Source organism: Crinia signifera, chromosome 3 (assembly GCF_055691185.1).
Source record: "Crinia signifera chromosome 3, ASM5569118v1, whole genome shotgun sequence".
Taxonomy (NCBI): domain Eukaryota; kingdom Metazoa; phylum Chordata; class Amphibia; order Anura; family Myobatrachidae; genus Crinia; species Crinia signifera.
This window is the reverse complement of record NC_139219.1, coordinates 83,965,238-83,981,442: the sequence shown is the minus strand read 5'-3', so window position 1 is coordinate 83,981,442 and position 16,205 is coordinate 83,965,238.

The following is a 16,205-nucleotide window of genomic DNA, read 5'->3' as shown; positions in this document are numbered from 1 at the left end:
CCCTTCATGATCGATCCCTGGGCCCTTCATGATCGATCCCTGGGCCCTTCATGATAAGTGCTAGTGCCCTTCATGATTGATGCCAGGGGTGGGAGTGAAGTGCTCGTTGCCATGGGGGAGTTAAAGAGCATTGAGAGTGGCAGCCCAGTCGATAGTGTGTAAACATTGCTGCCATAAAAAATATTCATTGGTGACCAGTATTGCCAGTAATATATACATTGCTGGCATGTTCCAGCAATGTATATATTACTGCATTTAAAATAACATATGTGCTCATTGGTGCCACTAATATATATATGTATATATATATATATATATATATATATATATATATATATATATATATATATATATATATATATATATATATATATATATATATATATATATATATATATATATATTACTGGCTTATTAATAACATTGGTGCCTAGTGGTGCCAGTAATATATACATTGCTGGCATGTGCCAGCAATGTATATATTACTGCAATATATATATTATACTGCCATAAAAAAAATTTCATTGGTGCCCAGTGGTGCAGTAATATATACATTGCTGGCATGTGCCAGCAATTTATATATCACTGCCTTAAAACACCTTCATTGGTGGTCAGTGGGGTTATGCTCCACACAGAAGGAGCAGGAAGCAAGCAAGTCAGGCGGGGGGCGGGGCTTACTGCTGGAGGCGGGGCATCACGCCGGGCTGTATGTCCATCCGGGGGAGTGGAGCAGAGAAGCTGTTGGAGCCAGAGGAGAGGCAGGCAGCGTTGGAGCGGGGAAGGGTGAGTATGAACAGGGGGAGGGAGCGGGCTGTCAGCTGGACTGAAAGACTTTCATCTTTCAGCCCAGCTGCTGTACACACTTGGCGATGATGGCTGAAAAACCAGCCATCATCGCTAGGTGTGCTGCGGGAGCGTGCATCATCGCTAGTCGGCAATCTGGGGGGCATACACACCAGGCGATTTTCAGCTGAAAATCGCTCAAAACGCCTGTTTTGAGTGTTTTTCAGCTGAAAATCGTAAAGTGTGTATGGTCCTTTGTGTTGTTCCATTACTTTGATAGGCCGATGCCTGTAACTTGTTTGAAAATAATTTTCAGACGCATTTTGATGTGGAGTCTGTACATAGTGGTAATATGGCGCCTGGGGCCACACATGGTCCCCAAGCTTTCATTGACAGCCCCAGTTTTGTTGACATATTAGTTTGTCATAGGTTGTGATGTATCTTTAGAAGATCTACTGTAAATTATTATTGGTTTATTTACTAAGATGGGAGTTCTAATGAAGATGGGATGTTGCCCATAGCAACCAAACACAATCGACCTCTTATTGAATGAGCAACTAGATTAAATCTGATTGGTTGCCCATAGCAACCCGTTACAAATTGGTAAAACCACATGGTAGGGCGCCTTAAGTTAGAATGTAAATAAAGAGCATTGCACTTGCTAATTAACCTTAATTGTCTCAGGCTGCAGCTCCAATAGCCAAGGTGCTAAACCTTGGCAAAATGATAAATATAAAACCACAGATGGACCGCTGCCTGTAACAAAATTGGTTAATATACCAATTTTTTTGTTTTTAATAGTTGGCAACTTCCAGTCTGGTAAGGGTTGCAACAGTATCAATCATAAACAATACATAAAAAGACATACAATCATAAAACTGGACACATACAGATGGAGCTGGCCTTATTATTGCTGGCGGAGCGCCAGGACCGTGTCCCTGGCGATCCGCCAGCAATCTGGCGCTCTGGCTGAATGAGACGCTCGTGCGTCTCCCACGCACGAGCGTCTCAATAGCCGGGCGGCGAGGCGGCGCGGCGGGTGCAGTCCTGCCCGTCTCCAGCTTCAGGGAGACGGGCAGGGCTGCGGGGGGCTGCGGGGGGGCGGTGTGGACCGGCGGGGACCCGGGGAAGCCGGCGGGGACCCGGGGAAAGGCACCGTCGGAACGGGACGCGCGTGCACCTCGTGCACGCGCGTCCCCTTCCGACATACAGATGGCGAGGGGCGGGGGATGGCGGGTGGCGAGTCCTCCGCCATCCCCAGCAACGACAAGCCCTGCGCTATCTGTACTACAAACACTGAAAAGCAAATCTGTGTTACAAGCACATCAGCTCCTACAGGTAATAATCTAGGATTATTGTTGACATGCAGTTTTGTAGATTAATTAATGTGCATTGTAACAATAAAGGTGATATCTTCCACACTTATGCGCACCACACTTTCATATGTGCAAAGGAAATTTTTCTAAATTGCTTATCTCAAATCAGGTGATCGCAATCTGATCTCTTCTTCAAGTCTCTCAATTTAGTGCCATAAAAAAAAGAAAACTATAGCGTAAAACAGTTTTAATACAATATTATACACTTGGGTTAAAAAACATCTGGAAGATCCTTATAGTAGTTGCAATTACCATATAAAAATGAGAACTGACAGTAAGTTCTCTAAACAAGCATAAAAATACTTTAAAAGGTGATCCACCCAGTCGCTTCAACAAGGAGACAAGAAAGTCAACACAATTACCAGGTCTTGTTGAGAACTTAAGATGGACTCAGTTCTCTGTATAGGCAAAATGTGCAGCTAAGTGCCGTTCCTGGAACTCTGCAGAAGTCCACAAGTAGCATCAATTTCCTCCTGTCCTTGCTTCTGATAGTGGATCTCCGGGGTCCTTTATAGGCCGACGCATTTCGACCACGTCCGTGGTCTTTATCAAGGCAAGAAGAGGCGAGTGTCCATCAGTATCAAAGGGCAGATTTTTATAGCACAGGATTACACTAGACGTCCTATCAGAGGCTTCCAGATTGGACACCAATGATGCGGCGCTTCCGCCGTCACGTGACACACGTCCACGGGTTCCGTCCGCCGATTGGTTAACCTGTGTGGGCACGTTCTGCCCTTCCTAAAGATGGCCCCTGTATTACTTCCTGTAGTGGCGTAATCTGATCCGGAATGTTGTTTTACTCTCCGTGACGCCCGCAGATATGGGTCACATGACCGCGGTAGTCACCTCCGTCCACCCTATTAACTTTGTTTGTTTCGGTTGTTATGGCAACCTATAGGCAACCCTTCCACAAACCCACAGACTCCGGGTCATATATAAACTATGATAGCTGCCATCACTCCAATTGGCTTAACTCGATTCCGAGTGGCCAATTGAAGAGAATTAAGAGGAATTGTACCAACAAAGAGACCTATCAAGAACAAGCAGGCGGTCTGGTAACAACATTTTCTGAATGTGGATATAGGAAAGACATCATTGAAAAAGCTGTATCACAAGTGGAAGGGACAGATAGACAAGAACTATTATACAAAGAAGATAGGGTAACATCTACGAGTAATAAATACGAATGGGCCTTCATTACGGGCTACAATGTTCAATTTAAAGAAATTGAGAAATCTTTTCATAAACATTGGAAAGTCCTCCATAAAGACCCTATACTTAAAAAGGTCCTACCAGAAAATCCAGCATTTATCTATAGGAAGGCCCCAAATTTAAGGGATAATCTTGTCAGCAGCGGCGTAACTATAGCACCGCAGCCCCTGCCACCGCCACCGCGGGGGGGGCGCTGTGCATGTGGGGGCACCGGGGGCTGCGGTGCTATAGTTAAACCCCCCCTCAATCCCCGCGCAGACTTACCTATAGCGCTGGTCCCAGCGGCTCCGTTCTTCTGCTGAGGACCACGAGAAAATGGCCGCCCCCATATAGCACACAGTTCTCTGAAACTGTCTGCTGTATGGGGGCGGCCATTTTCTGGTGGTCCTCAGCAGAAGAACGGAGCCGCCGGGACCAGCGGTATTGGTAACATAGGCGTGCGCAAGGGGGGTGCCGGGGGTGCACAGGCACCTCCTAATCATAGCTGAGGGATGGGGCTTTCCAACGAGCCCAGCCCCGTGTCTCTAGCCCCCTGGGAACCGGAGATACTGCCAGGCAAAGCTGGAACGTTTTCCCTATAGGATAACATGGGACCCGCTAATTCCGACCCCCACCCAGTTCAATGGCTGCCAGTTCCCCCTTCGGCATCACTGAAGCTCGAGGTTGATTTCAGTCGAACCCAAATCGCTGGGCCTTCAATCTGATACCAGGCGGATCCATATGGATTATTTGATTCCAGGGATATTGAGGTTAAACCGTATTTTTTTTTTGTATTTGTGTGTGTGTGTGTATACTATGTGTGCGGGCATTTGCCCCTGGGCACTTGGGGTACAAGTGTCCCGTGCCCGCCACAGCCTCCTTCCCTTTTGAGCGGCTGACCAGATGCTGCCTGCCGCTGACAGGTAAAGTAGCTTCAGTGTGCGGCGTGCAGCATCCGGCCAGCGGCTCAAAAGGGAAGGAGGCTGCGGCTCCGGTGGGCATCTTATAAGAAGAGTGCACAGCGCTACCCAGAAGTGCGGATTCACGGGAGCGCTGGTGTGCAATGCGCACCCCCAGCAATGAGCATGAAACTCCCCTTGTCAACGAGCATTTAACCACCCCCTTCCCAGGGAGCATGTGACTCCTGGCAAAGAACATTTCACATCCCCCCCCCCATGGCATAATCTGTAATGGCCATCACAGTCTGAGGCGTAACGTGCAATGGGCATCATGGTGTGAGGCGTAACGTGTAATGGGCATTATGGAATGTGGTATACTATGTAATGGCTGTGTGATGTGTATATTATATGCATATAAGTATGTGTTAATTTTTGGCGCGCGCCTTCGATGTGCACAGTCCCTATTGTCCCTGTTTTACAAAAAATTTTTTAAGCCCTAACATAATGTGTAATGGGCATTACGGTGTGTGGCATGTGTGATGGGCATTATTGTGCGTGACATTATGTCTAGTGTGTTTCATTATGTGTAATAATAGGAGATGATGAACACGCCCAGTAGATAGTGATGGACACGCCCCCTCCAATGGTGCACCCCCTAATAAAACGGGCTGCGCACGCCTATGATTGGTAAGTCTGTGGGGGATTTAGGGGGGGTTTGCATGGGCGGCGGGGTAGGGGTGCTCGGCGGGGCGGCGGGGTAGGGGTGCTCGGCGGGGTGGCGATGGGGGGGGCGCCCCCCCCCCCCCTAACGGCGGGGGGGGCGCCCAAAACGTAGCTACGCCACTGCTTGTCAGTAGTGCCTTTTTACCAAAACAAAGAGATGGGAATATTAGAACCAAAGGGTTCCATCGATGGGGCATCTGTTTGGGGTGCCGTGGAATAAAAGGAGATGGAAGTAGTAAAATTGAAAAAATTGAAATAAATGGGAAAGAACTGGTTATCCGGGATTTTATTACATGCCATACAAGTAATATTGTATATATGTTAAAATGCACATGTGACCTGGTGTACATAGGGAGAACCTCCAGGTCACTAAAAGCACGCCTGGGGGAACACCTAAGAAATATAAAGAAGGGTCTGGAGACCCATTCATTATCCCATCATTTTAAAATTAAACACAATTGTTGCACCAGCCACATTAAGGGCCTTATTCTGGTTGGAGCGGCCGGGCCGTACGCGTACGTCCCGGTGTTTTTCATGATCTGCGCATGTGCAGATACGCTAATGCGCCGGCGCGAACACTTCACAACGCTTACGGCCGGGTCTCAACGTGCGAAAAAACCTGTACGCGAGTGTACGGGTAATGGGGGCGGCATAGGGGCGTGTTGATGGGAGCGGCCGAAATAATGAGGGAAAATGGGCGTAAATATGGGCGTACACGGGGGTGTGCACCAAAAATGAGCGGTGCTACTACCGCACGATCGACTAAGGCACCGTTCATTTCGGACACAAAACAGGCGGCTGCCAGCCGCCATCTCAAACCACCCCTACAGATACCGCATGCCAGCGTGCGCCTGAGTTTGCTAATTAACGCTGATTACTACTCAAACACATACACCTGAATGTAATAAGCAATGCTGCAGTCTATTAAGTCCAAAGCATGATTTCACTACCTGCAAGCCACACACACAGCACGCAAACACATTGGAAGCTTCTCTTTCTATACTTCTCCACATTTAAAGGTTTGTTTAATTTAAGGTAAGAATCTTTTTATACGCTAAGGTAGGTATTTGCTAAACAGTTAGACACATTCACTACGTGCTTTCATAGACTTTACGCAGTAGCACACTCAATCTACACAAGTCGACATGTGTCAACGTGTTCACTCTAATACTAACATAGGTTTTGTATTTAGGATACAATAACATAAACCACATCTAACACCTACAAAGGATGTTTCAGCAATGTTTGAAGCCCATGACCACTATTTTCCACACAATCTTTGTATAGTACCCAAAATAATGACCTGTACCACTATCTCATCTGCTATGATTTGGATTTGACTACACTCTGGATGTAAGATGCCACCAATCACATTATTGCACTCTCATCTCTCTAACAAAGGATTCCTACATCTGCTTATGACACTGTAAAATCATATATATTTAAAAAGTTAGGCATGTTTGTTCACAAGCTAATTTATCATGTTTGGCCCATTCACACATCTTTTTTTAGGGAGGACACATATGCATTCCTACACAAATGTACCTTTTCACCCTTGTTTGTCTGCCTCACCCACTCCATGAGGAAAGCATTGTTCTGGACCTGCTTTTACCTACTACTGTAGGAGCTACCTCACCTGCACACAAACTGCTTTCTCACCTATTAAGTTGCTCTGCACATGTGCTGACACAAACTAATTAGCAGGGAAAAGTTGGATAGGAACATGGGAATGGCCATGGAGAGGGTTACACATGGGAAACTTCTCCCACACTTCAACAAATGTTCCAAAATACCCTGGTCAGTAAGTACACATAAATCTAGTATTTGTTTCACACAAGAAATGACACATACCACAATTTAGATTTAATTTGTAAAATAAATTTATTTGCTGTTCAGCATCACAGCTTGACACTTTAATGTGAGAAATCAAATAAACAAATAAAATAGACACACAAATAATAAAACAGCCAGAACAAGAGGTTGCATATCTCCAAACATGTGTTACCCTGCAAATGCAATGGTGAAAGAAATGGGGACACCAGATTACATACTGCAACAACCAGGGTGAATACTAAGCAAGATACACACCACCAAAAAAAAAAATCCTGCATTTGTAGAGGTCAAAATACGAACTTTCATGCCCATGGCACGCAAATGGATCGATGGCCAACTCAGGAAGCGGATGTCCAGTGCAATTTAAACCTTTGGGCTCCAACCACAGAGGAAGTGAACCAGGTCTCATTTGGGCCCTTTTTTGCCCCTTTTAGATGGGGCCTTGGGGACAGGGGCCTTTGGCTCAGCTGGCTTTCGGCGTCTTCCCCTAGTCGACACAGGAGGGTCAGCCGAGGTGGAAGGTTGGGGAGCAGCTTGGGGTGGGGCAGCAGATGGGGGATTGTCCCTTAGGGACCTGGCGGTGGACAGCTGCTCCGCAAGAAGTTCATTCTGGCGGCTGAGGTGTTGGCCAATGCTTACTATGCCAGCCGCCAGAGTTTCATTAATGCGGTTCAAGGCCTCAACCTGCAGCTTGTTTGTGGCCTTCCACTCCGCCAGAAAATCCGCCACCTGCTGCTGACGGATCGCAGCATCCACCCCTTGCTGCTCGATCCTCTCCAGCGTCACCAACAGGCTCTCATCCCATGTCTCCTGTGGCTGGGGCTGGGGGCGGCGTCTTGGTGGAGGCTGGATCACTTGCTCCACCTGTGGCTCTGCAGAGGAAGATGCTGCCGGTACATCCTGGCTTTCTGCTTCTGCTAGGATAAGAATTGAAAACAATGTCACCATCACATACGCAATAAAAAATATCTTTCTAAATACAATGCATTACTGTGACTTACCATCAAAAGGAGCATCAAAGACCTCCGCCGGGAGCTCACTGTCCATATTGGAGATCCCCCTGATCTCCCCCACATCAATCACGTCCAAGGAGTCCTGCTCCAGGGGGGTATACTCCAAATGGTCAGGCATAGGACCGCTCCCGGTGGACATGCTGTGGTTGTACCGGTCAGTCATCTTCCTCTTCAGTGTACTTTTGAAGTCAGTCCACCTACAAGTTTAAAAATACAAATATCACCATGAGATATGTGCACCACTGTGCTACGTGTAGGGTTACCACCTAGTCCCTTCAATTCCGGACACATGTTAATTACACAGGTTCTGTGGCAGTTTAAAATTAGGTGAAGTGGAGTCTTGAAGTCAGCCAGCCACAGAACCTGTGTAATTAATATGTGTCCGGAATTAAAGGGACTATGTGGTACCCCTAGCTACGTGACATTTCCTAGTGTGGGTGCTCTTATGTTTTTTTGCCATATGTGTCCCACACACACATTCATGTCTAAATTAGGAGGCATTTCAGTGTCTCATCTCATTCATTAGGCCACTAAATGCACATACATACATCACTATGCAGAAATGACATCATCCATGGCCAAATTAGGCACCTCCACCTGGTGTGAAACTACACATTCCACCATAGCTTGACAATGTGGTTATTATGGAGTAATTTAACTATGGAATGGCATACTGGGATGTGTAGTTTCTCACCAGCTACATGTGCACAGTTTGCTCATTCTTGTTTCAGTAGCATCATATGGAACATGTTACAACAACTCTTTCAAAAACACACTTTCTCTTGTCCCATCACATACTTAACATGAGCAGAACTGTGCCCATAACCTCACATCACACCAATGGTGCATGTTTCATATATCAATGTGGGTTATTAGACATGGTTGTGTTCACATGTGACATTGAAGTGTAGCACTATCTACAAACACACCTTTCTATTAGTCTCAAAACATACATGTAACATATGTACACACATATGACATCAGAGGGACAAAGACCAGGGCAATTTTTCAGCAGTCTCCAGCAGGAACTGAGGCCCTTATTCTAGTTCACTCTTTCTGGCCAAATATTTCTTTGATGGACAAAACCATGTGCACTGCAGGTGAGGCAGGTGTAAAACCCCACCCAAATCTGATTATCTCTGCACAAGTAACACCTGCCTCACCTGCAGTGCACATGGTTTTGTCCATCTAAGAAATATTTGGCCAGAAAGAGTGAACTACAATAAGGGCCTCAGTTCCTGCTGGAGACTGCTGAAAAATAGCCCTGACAAACACACTAACCTTTTCTTCACCGCGTCCCAATTTCTGACCACTGGTGACACCTGGTTCACTTCCTCTGTGATCTTGTCCCAAAGCTTTCTCCTTGCACTGGCACCCGGCTTCCTGGTTGCCAATTCAATCCATTCGCGTGCCCTGGGCACTAGAATTCGCATTTCGGCCTCTACAAATGCAGGGTTTCTCTTTCTGGTGGTGGTATCCTGCTCAGTCCTCACCCTAGATGTTGCAGCTTGTTTTCTGGTGGCCCCAGTTCTCTCACCATGCACCTGCTGGGTCACACCTGTTTGGAGAGATGCAACCTCTTGTTCTGGCTGGTTGCTTGGCCCTTGTGGAGCTGGTGGAGGTTCACCAGGGCCTGTTACTGAGGGGCCCGCTTGATCTTGCAGGCGACTCCTCTCTTGGGCCCTCCTTCTCCGCTCCTGTTCCCTCTTGTTCAGTGCATCAAGCAGGGATTGTGCTGTAGCTCTCTGCAGAGCGTCCTCAGCTGCAGAATCGTCTGAGTCAGACATGTTTGCAGCAATTGTGGGCTGCATCTGACTGAATATTTATATGTTAATCTCCCGCCATGAACAAGGGGGCGTATATTTTTTCCCGCAATGTAGATGCAAATTTACGCCGATATTTCCCGCCGATAATTCCCGCTTAAATTACGCAGGTCTCAACGCACCTGATCAATCACCTGTATATGCACATACACAGGTTGTGGAGCATTGTGGGCTACATCGTGAAATGTGTGCACCTGTCATTCCAATGATGAGTGTTGTCAGCTGGTATCTGTTGGAGTTCGTGTATGCCTTGTGAGTCACATTTCAAAACATCACGTTACAATGCTTTCCTTACATATGTAATGTGTATGAAATTGTCATACAGCAACATGTCGCATTGTGGCCCTTTAAGCAGCGTAGTTATAAGTAGAGGGTTGCGTGTATTATTTTCAGCACACTGTAAATACAGTACTCCTCTCCATGGATATCGGTGTATCGTGCCCCCTTTAAGCAGCGTAGTTATAAGTAGAGGGTTGCGTGTATTATTTTCAGCACACTGTAAATACAGTACTCCTCTCCATGGATATCGGTGTATCGTGCCCCCTTTAAGCAGCGTAGTTATAAGTAGAGGGTTGCGTGTATTATTTTCAGCACACTGTAAATACAGTACTCCTCTCCATGGATATCGGTGTATCGTGCCCCCTTTAAGCAGCGTAGTTGTAAGTAGAGGGTTGCGTGTATTATTTTCCGCACACTGTAAATACAGTACTTCTCTCTTCATTGAATGCATGCTGTTGGTTGTGGTGTGTGTATATCGGAACGGTCCGCGTAAGTTTCTATTCGCATCCAGTTTGTTAATGTAAGAGGGATTAATAAAGTTAATACCAAACAAACAATTTTTTCGACCAATCAGCAAGCACCAAAAGTGATATATGTACCTGCAATTAATAACTGCGCCATTGCCAATATGACTTCTAACAGAGCTAGGCCATTTTCCACCCCTGAGCTGTTGGCCCTGGTCGACGTCATGGACCGTCACCTGGGGCCCAGGGGCCCATATGTTAGAAATGCGGACAAGCGGCGGGCGTATACTGCTGCCCGCCGCCTGATCTTCTCGACGACCGGCGTCCGCAGAAGCCTGGGGCAGGTTGAGCGGCGCTGGTCAGACCTGCGCCGGCGGCAGCCAGTTTTCCTGAGCACCCTTCGCCGCCATATTGCCCGATGTAAGTTTTGATTACTAGTATGTCAGCGTTTTTTAGCAATGTTTTGTGTACTTTTTATAAATATGTTGCTGAGTATGGGGGTGTATATGGGGGTGTATATGGGTGTATATGGGGGGTATATGGGTGTATATGGGTGTATATGGGGTGTATATGGGGGATATATGGGTGTATATGGGGGTGTATATGGGGGTGTATATGGGTGTATATGGGTGTATATGGGGGGTATATGGGTGTATATGGGTGTATATGGGGTGTATATGGGGGATATATGGGTGTATATGGGGGTGTATATGGGGGTGTATATGGGTGTATATGGGGGGTATATGGGTGTATATGGGGGGTATATGGGTGTATATGGGTGTATATGGGGTGTATATGGGGGATATATGGGTGTATATGGGGGTGTATATGGGGGGTATATGGGTGTATATGGGTGTATATGGGGGTGTATATGGGTGTATATGGGTGTATATGGGGGGTATATGGGTGTATATGGGTGTATATGGGGGATATACAGTATGGGTGTATATGGGGGTGTATATGGGGGTGTATATGGGTGTATATGGGGGGTATATGGGTGTATATGGGTGTATATGGGGGGTATATGGGTGTATATGGGTGTATATGGGGTGTATATGGGGGATATATGGGTGTATATGGGGGTGTATATGGGGGTGTATATGGGTGTATATGGGGGGTATATGGGTGTATATGGGGGGTATATGGGTGTATATGGGTGTATATGGGTCAGGTGTATATGGGGTGTATATGGGGGATATATGGGTGTATATGGGGGTGTATATGGGGGGTATATGGGTGTATATGGGTGTATATGGGTGTATATGGGGGTGTATATGGGTGTATATGGGTGTATATGGGGGGTATATGGGTGTATATGGGGTATATATGGGTGTATATGGGGTGTATATGGGGGTGTATATGGGTGTATATGGGGGGTATATGGGTGTATATGGGGGGTATATGGGTGTATATGGGTGTATATGGGTGTATATGGGGTGTATATGGGGGATATATGGGTGTATATGGGGGTGTATATGGGGGGTATATGGGTGTATATGGGTGTATATGGGGTGTATATGGGTGTATATGGGTGTATATGGGGGGTATATGGGTGTATATGGGTGTATAGGGGGTGTATAGGGGGGGGGTTAAGTAGTTGATCAGTTTTTGGGTGTAGGATATCAAATAGTTTGCATGATAAATGTCTGAAATATCACAGCAATGATAATTTTGAAGGTTATGAGCATGACTAATGTGAATTTTTCTTTCCCCCTTTTTTATGAAACCCAATCTTCGATTTCTATGCCATCAACATGAACATTTCAGCACGGGCAAGGGCACGTATGGAAGCCCGGGAGCAGGCAGCCCGGGACCAGGCAGCCCGGGAGCAGCCGGAAGAGGAGGAGGAGGAAGAGGAGGAGGAGGAATAGGAGGAGGAGGAGGATAAGAAAGAGGAGGAGGAGGAAGAAGAGGAGGAGGAAGAAGAGGAGGAGGAAGAAGAGGAGACACTGGGTGCAGCTGGGACCCACACAATTTCCCCATCCCCTTCCCCCTCCACAACCCCCACCCCCACCCCCTCCCCCACCCCCACCCCCTCCCCAACCCCCACCCCCTCCCCAACCCCCACCCCCTCCCCCTCCCCAACACTGGAGACACTGGGTGCAGCTTGGACCCACACAATTTCCCCATCCCCTTCCCCCTCCACAACCCCCACCACCTCCACAACCCCCACCCCCTCCACAACCCCCACCCCCCCCCCTCCCCACCCCATTTCCAACCCCCCTACACCTCTCCACCACCCACCCCCAAACCTCTCCACTCCCCACTCACACCCACTACCTCGGTCCAAACTCCAGGACCATCCCCCTTGCTCCTGACCCCCCCAACCATTGCACAGCCAACCAGCGGCGACCAGGATGGCTCAAGTAGCCGTAAGTAAATAATGTGTCTAATGTTGACCTACACATTTCTACACATAAACAATCACAACAACCACATATGTGTATCCAACATCAACATTAGTTGCAACATATCACTGCAGGGCGACCATGAGGTGTGTCCTGTCCTTCTCCAGGAACAAGGCTCCCCTTGGTGGTTTTTTTGAGTGTGGCCATGCCTCACCCCTTGAATAATTGACATAACAGTACATCCAATGAGATATCCGACATTAGTGGTGTGGTAGTTATGTGGCTCCAGGTGTTGGGTAACTCCAGTTCCCAGCATGATGTGCAACACAGGGCCGGATTATAATGGAGGCGCAAGGGGTCAGTGCCCCTGGGCCCCCCTCTAGCTAGGGGCCCCCTGTGGTTGTCATGTATTTTTTAAAAATAAAATGTTTAAGTTATGGTTTTTTTTTTTTAGCTAAATGTTTTGTGCATGGGTGGGGTAGTGCTGCAGCTTCACCTATCTGCCAATGTGACAATGATTTATGGTGCTGAGCATCGGGAGCCAAGACACACTGATTGCACAAGTGTGCAGTGCATTTCTGGGAGTTGACTAAGTCCCATGACACTTTGCACCAGAGGACAGAGGCTGAGAAGTTTGTGCTGAGCTCTGATTGGTGGAGCTCATTACATGCTTCTCAGGTCCATGGAGAACAGCAGCAGCAGCTTAGTCATAGGAGGGTTTTTAATCAGAGGCAGCACTAGGACTGTGAGGTCTCCTCCAGAGTAAGGGGCAGAGGGACAAACACAGGCTTTTCATGTGGTGTGTGTATATATATATATATATATATATATATATATATATATATATATCCCCTGCAGGTAACCATTGACCAAGTTTATTCTGCCTTTACTCTGTGTTTTGACAGTATAATATTCGCCCATGCAGTGTGCGGCCAGTAATGACAAGTGCAAGGGGGCCCCCCGCTCTAAAGTACCCCGGGCCCCCCAAAGGCTTAATCTGCCACTGGTGCAACTTAAATGTAGAGATTGTTTTGTTCATAGTGTGTGAGGCCATGCGGATGCATGCTTTACAAACATAGCTGTAGGCCTATAATTTGTACAGCAATGTCCTAAATTTAAAATACTAAGGAGTGCTTAAGCCACAACAATGTCATAACCCTTAAATAGCACAGGCTAATTGTGAGGTTAGAGGACAGTCCCCCAAAACCAAAGTACCAATTGGGATACAGCATACATTCATTGATGAAGGAGTAATTGAATTAATGTTATTTACTATGTACAGTATGTGTGTGTTAACATATTATTTTTTAGTACTGTGTTTACAGCAGACCCATCTTCAATGTAGTTTAAAAATGTATGTGGCCTTCACACATAACTCTGAACTTTTTATTATGTACAAATACAACAAACATTTGTGTATGTTATATATTAATTTTTTTTTTTATCCCTTCACTACAGACACTGAACAGCAGCAGGAGGAGGTGGCAGCCCTGATGCGGGAGATCGTCCTGACCCTCCTGTATTTACAAATTCTTTTTGGCCTTCTGGAGGCCCGCATTTAATTTATTTTTATCCCCCCCCCCCCCCTTATTATTTTTGTTCAAAATAAACGTTTATATTGTCTTATTAATTGCCTGTGTTTTTAATAATAAATATGTTAGAGGGCTTGTAAGGGTAGGTACATACAGATGTGTAATGTAAGTTATATTTGTAATTTGAGGTGAGGGGTAATGATTGATGTGTGAATGTGTGTGTTTTTGAGTAAAATAACACATAGTGAAAATGCATGAATGTTTAATGTTGTTCGATTAAAACATCACACATAACATCAGGGTAGGTATACATGTTACACATTTTGGACAAAGTAATTATGGACATAATTTAGTACATATACAGAAACACCAACATAACTTGATGTAAAAGTAACAGCAATATGGCGACACATAGATAGTGATTAAAATGCCACATTAGAACATAACAAATATACATGTAATGAGGGTTCAAATGTAGTTTTATTAGGTCTTTATTAAGGTAGACAATTGAGTTAATAGAAAACAATAATTGAATAACAAATAGATTAATTAATCAATTGTCAGATTAGTAGTTGAGAGGCAAGATTTGCAGGTCCATATATGTGAAGGGTATGGCAGCGTACACGGACGTACGCTCACTCTCACGAGCGGTGACATCAGGGGCTGGCTGGCAACTATTAGCCTGGGGGGCAAGTCCATAGCACTGGCCCACAACAAAAAGCGCATTGTTAAATGGAGGATTTCCGTTTGAAAAATATGGATTAATAAAAAAAAAAAAAGATTAGGCCTGGAGTTGATTATACCATAGATACTTTATTATGGTAACTTTTACGTAGCAAATAATAAAAAATAAATAATGCAAAAAAAAAAGTGTAAATAAATATATATATTTTTTTTACAAAAGTTCACATAATGCTGAACATTATGTAAAGGTGAAAAACGATTAACTTTTTAAATAGTTTTTTAATAAGGGGGGGGGGGGGGCTGAAGGCTGGAAAAAAAAAAAAACATTCCTTCCCTGTATAAATAATAATAATAATATTAATAATAATAATAGGAAACCACAGGCTGGTCCTCCTCTATAATAACAACAACAACAACACCCCATTCATAATAACAGTATGACACCACAGGCTGCTCCTCCTCTATAACAAAAGTATGACACCACAGGCTGCTCCTCCTCTATAATAACAGGAGGACATCACAGGCTGCTCCTCCTCTATAATAACAGGAGGACACCACAGGCTGCTCCTCCTCTATAACAACAGTATGACACCACAGGCTGCTCCTCCTCTATAATAACAGGAGGACACCGCAGGCTGCTCCTCCTCTATAACAACAGTATGACACCACAGGCTGCTCCTCCTCTATAATAACAGGAGGACACCACAGGCTGCTCTTCCTCTATAACATTATAGAGAAGGAGCAGCCTGTGGTGTCATACTGTTATAGAGGAAGAGCAGCCTGCGGTGTCCTCCTGTTATTATAGAGGAGGAGCAGCCTGCGGTGTCCTCCTGTTATTATAGAGAATAAGCAGCCTATGGTGTCCTCCTGTTATTATAGAGGAGGAGCAGCCTGTGGTGTCATACTGTTGTTATAGAGGAGGAGCAGCCTGTGGTGTCATACTAACAGGAGGACACCACAGGCTCATCCTTCTCTATAATAACAGTAGGACACCGCAGGCTGCTCCTCCTCTATAATAACAGGAGGACACCGCAGGCTGCTCCTCCTCTATAATAACAGGAGGACACCGCAGGCTGCTCTTCCTCTATAATAACAGGAGGACACCGCAGACAAATTTAGATGGATTAATGGGAGAGGAAAAGTTGCAGGGCAATGGTAGATCAAATATATTGTTCTCCATTATGTACCATTGCCCTGCAACGCTTTCACAACACTAACATTAACTACAAACTGTACATCATTACATACTGATAATTA